Source organism: Podarcis vaucheri, assembly GCF_965113315.1.
Source record: "Podarcis vaucheri genome assembly, chromosome: 9".
Lineage (NCBI taxonomy): Eukaryota > Metazoa > Chordata > Lepidosauria > Squamata > Lacertidae > Podarcis > Podarcis vaucheri.
In genome coordinates this window covers 40,668,167-40,673,130 of record NC_138767.1, presented here as the reverse complement: position 1 = coordinate 40,673,130, position 4,964 = coordinate 40,668,167, and positions in this window count along the sequence as shown.

The following is a 4,964-nucleotide window of genomic DNA, read 5'->3' as shown; positions in this document are numbered from 1 at the left end:
CGCTCCTCAGGCAGTGGAATCTCATGAGGTGGTGCTTCTACAGGTACGCTCCATGCCCCTGCTGCCTCCGGGGTTGTGTGGTTGCGGCAGCTGCTTCCGGAGAGATCTTGCTTGATTTCAAATCTCACAAGCTCTTCCTAGCACCCACAACAGCAGTGCAACCCATGTAAGCGAAGCTTCGACGGGGTGGGGTGTCTGTGTGCCCCATGGCCAGAACCTTTCTGCTTTGCCTCAGGCGGCAAAATGGGACAGGGTGCCCCTGGCTTCAGCTGGGACCACAGCGGAGGGCAAGGCCTTGAAATTCCTGCGTTGGATCTAGACACGTCAAAGCAGCATTTCAGTTCAATGCTTTGTAAACTCATACAGAGAAATCAGTAGGGAAAGATGGGACTCCACAGCACCATCTGGTGTCACAGTGTTATATTGCGTATACAATGCATATAAAATGCTTTTTCTTTACAAATCTAGCTGAGTCCCTGTCCTCTCCTCACATGGGTTCCAGTTTAGTTCAGCACCCATGCAATTTGTAATTGCCAGTCATACAACTGGTGTCTTGTCTAGATATCCACATTTTTTTACTGCACCAAATGGCTTCTAATAATGCCAACACATAAACATAGAGGTTGAAAAGTTTGGTGTGAGAATATTGATGGAACCAAACTTTTTAAAAAGAGACACACACAGGGAGAGAGAGAGACTCAGCTAAAGAACACCTACAAAAGGAATAGCAAATGATTCACTGACCTCCTCTCTGTCTGAGGTTATTTCCCTTTCTGTCTGAAGGATAGACATATGTGCTGGGGCATCATGACAAAACTCAGTGGGTTCGAGAATGGGATGTCTCAAGGCCATCTTCTGGAAACCTTACTGCAGTATCTGAAGTCTAATATTTCCCTATTAGAAATAAATTTCCAGGCCTTACTGCCTGCTGATAATCTGAAGACATTACTTCAGAAGACAGTGTGAAAGTTTGGTGTGGAAGGATTTTATGAGTGGAAAATGAGAAATTTAGGTACCACATCTGAAAGAAGCCCATGCATATGGGTAAAGCAAGCTGTGCAAATAGAGAATACTAAATACTTTAAAACTGAATAAGGCCACGTGATTGATGGAGTGTCATGACCGATATATTTGCTTATGCTCTACTATTTACTGGTTAAGTACTTTTGTTAAGTACTTTGTTAAGCACATTGACAATTGAGACTGGTTGATATTATCCCAGTTTTAAATATAGGAAACTGAGGCACAGTAGACATTTGCACAATATTATCCCAATTTTACATATGGAAAACTGAGGCGGACATAGAAATTTGACTAAGGCAGAAGACTGGGAATGAGTAAAAAATGAGAAGTCATATAACACTTGTAAGATGATTTACATGAGAAATGTATGGCCTTGGTTTCAACGAATGGCATAAAAAAGCCCCCAAACAGCTAGCACCTACCTAGGAATTAGAGGTCACTTTCTAGCAAAGAAGGTCCTACAAAGATTTGGTGCTGCTAATCAAATCTGGTTACTTAGTCATTCATTTATTTAAGGAATCCATTCAGTGCTATTCTCTTGCACAACCTCAGGTTTATTACTAAAAAGCTTCAAAATCATTTTATGCAGACAAGAATGTACAGCAAAATCAAAGTGAAGCAGAACAACAGTCACGTTAAGACAATTATGTGGGATAACATTTCTTCAGCTTTTGCATTAACTGGATTAAATGTGGCTGTCCTTCCTCGCTCTCTCTTTTAAGCTGCCTTACAATTTTAGACCACTTTTGCGTAACTTTCTGAGACTTGCCTCTACATGCCCAAAGCTAGTTAACATTACTGTCCCCAAACCATTTCTCTGTATTATAAAATGCAAGATAAGCTGCAGACTTTAGTGGGGAACGAATTTTCCATTTACCCTAATTTTGGCATGGGCCTAGCTAGCTAGACCAGTTTGGAGTGGGAGGTAATGACCTGGATTGCCCAGGCCCAGCATGATGACGGAATTTCAAAAAATAATTACTTTTCCCTTCCCTTTCCATTTTTTTTAACACTGTACCAAATCATCTCACTTTCCAGGGGGGAGTCAAGTGGTGACTATACATATTTGGCAGCTCTTTCTATTCATGATATGCGGTTGAGCATATCCACAAAGGATATATAAAGGTACAAGATGGGAACCATTAAAGAGAAAGCACCATATAACACTGAGCTGGAACCTGTAAAAAAGAGAAAAGAGGATTCAGTCAGGAGAAATGGTCCGCTGACTGAAAATTCAAAGCTGACAAAAATATACAATCTTTGAGACAAATGTATAGTAGGGAGAGAGGAATCTAAAGAAAAGAGATGGGCAAACAGAGCCTCTAATAAAAGGAAATGAATCCAGTACCTTGGTAGGACTGGGATTTTTTTCCACGGTATGTTAGGCTCATTGCCAATGGTAATAACTTTCACTGAAGATCAGCCTTCAATTCACTGACTCATACAAATAAGAACAGTAGTGACTTGGCACTACAAGGCCATAAATTCAAAATAGAAGAAAAGAGCATTCACAAGAGGTCAGTTTAGAATATATTTTCAGATGATGCAAAGGCATATTCTAATTAAAAGACTGCAGGAGGGGAGCGGGGACTCTGAGGCTCCATGTTTTGAACATTTAACCTGGAGGGTGTTAAGCAACAATTGAGAATTAAAAAATTATTTAAAAATATGTAAAAAAATATATATGACTGCCTCAAAGAAAAGCTCTCTCCTTGAAAAAGGAGAACAGAAAGAGAAAAGCATAGCAGCTGCAGAAACAGAACCATTTCCCTTGGCTGAACTACAGCGTAACAAAATTGCCCCCTTAGTCTGAAAGACAGGTGACCTTTTTCAGGGCACATCTGGGCCATTTTGATTGGCCACATTTTAGAGACTATATAATACTAACCAGATATAAGCACCTGGAATACCAATGAATCATATAGAACTTGGCAGGGGGTTGGACCCGATGGCCCTTGTGGTCTATTCCAACTCTATGATTCTATGAACTTAAGTCTTCAAGAAGAAGAAAAAGAAATAGTGATAAACCTGAGAACAACAAATCGTGTCCTCACTAAAAGAGGGCATGTGTTGTGGTGAGACCTGGAGAATGACTTCCTGTGTTGTGGGTGGGTTGCATTGGTTTGCCACAACACCTGACTGGTAGGTCCCTCAATGTTGGGTTCAATCTGACCAATGGGGCACAGTCCAGACGGATCGAGGGACCTATTTATACCCATGCATGTGACCCAGAGCTTCCTCTTTCAGCTCGTGCATTTGGTACTCCATCCCACCTCTCCCTGATTTTAGGGATTTGTGCAATTGACCTTGCTATGCTGTCGTGTGTCTGTCATTGGGACAGGGGCAGGGTAGGAATTTCCCCACTTGGCTGATTGGCTGTTGCCATTTGGGTTTTGCCTGCCGCATAGCAAATTGTCACAACTTGTAAGGTTGCGGATAGGCACTGGTTCAGATGATAGGGATGGGGGAGCGGTCTCGCCATCCCTATGTGAAGGGTATTCCGTTAAAGGAATCCAGGGACTCAACTGGTTTGGTCAACCCCTGAGAGGGGGTTGTGCCCGTACCTGAGTCCAGGGGGGCTTCTGGGTGGTGAACAGTCTGTTCCTGGCTTTTCACCTTCCCAGGTGTTCACCCTTGGCTGACCTATGCTGGTGCCCTGGGTCAGCGCTGCCTGCAAGAGTTCAGGAAGCTAGTCGAACCTATTCAACCACTCACTTTCTGTAATCAATAAAATTGTGGCCTAAATTCTGCCAAAAACCAAAACTAAAATTTGAGTCATGTGTGAATTTATTTAGGGGGGAGGTTTTTGGGTCTGAACACGCAAATAAGGAAATCTATGAAAATCCACTCTTGCCAGTTCAAATAAAGCTGCTGTCTTGAATGGGACTTGTAATAGCTCAACGGTGTGCTGCATTAATTTATTTTATGGTCCTTGGAAATGGGTTGAAGGAGTGGGTTCTGTTTATCTCTCCTACGCCAAGATAAACTTGGCTGTATTTCACCATAATTTCATCATTCTCAGGAAATACAGAAAGCAGTCATCTTCTGTGAATCTGCATTTAGCCCTGTTATTGGCAAGTGTCTAAAACATGTAGAAACGGCATTGAAAAGATATGAAGGCAGACTGACTCATACACTGTGATTAAAAGGCAGACTGCAGCTTACTCTGCATTTTCTGAAAAGTGGCAGACAGTAGTGATTGTCCAGCCAGCTGCATTCATTTGGTGTGCATGAGAAGTCATGAGAGTCTCATAATTTCTCAAAACTTGATTTTGGCAATGCAGCAAACAACAGTTTGCTGGAGATGCCTGTGCTAGCTCTGTGAGTAGCTTATGATAAACAACAACAACAGAGCTATCTTTGCTCATCATGTGCACTCTCATTTTATTTTGTCCACCAATAGAGCCTGGTCAAATGGTTTTTCCAACTCTGTCCCAAAGTTATGACCCAATGGAGCCTTGCCCACATCACAGTGCCTATTGAATCAAACTCCTGTTTATGCCCAAGTTATTCATGCATTGTGAGTTGTGTGTGTTTTAATATCCTGGTTAATTATATGCAAAAAATTGTGGAGGTATTTGATAGTCCTGCTTTGTCAGCTTTGTACATGGCGACTGAAATCAAGAAAATAATTAGATTTCAGATTCTGGTTTAATTGCAGTGGTATGAAACTGCTTTGGACATCATCGCTGGAGAGAATTCTATCCCTATGCCTTATTTCATAAACTAGGATGTTCCTATTGACTTGAAATATGAGTATTCATTTCTATTTGGCTCCTCGGGAACAGAATCCAATATGGTGCAGAAGTGTGCAGTATGTGTGTGGGAGGCAGTGCAAATCAGATGTCTTGAACTATGTCAGCAGAAACATTTTCTACCAAGGCAAATTTAGCACTGGATGTAACCTATGGTATCTATGTCACTGAATTTACAAAAAGGAA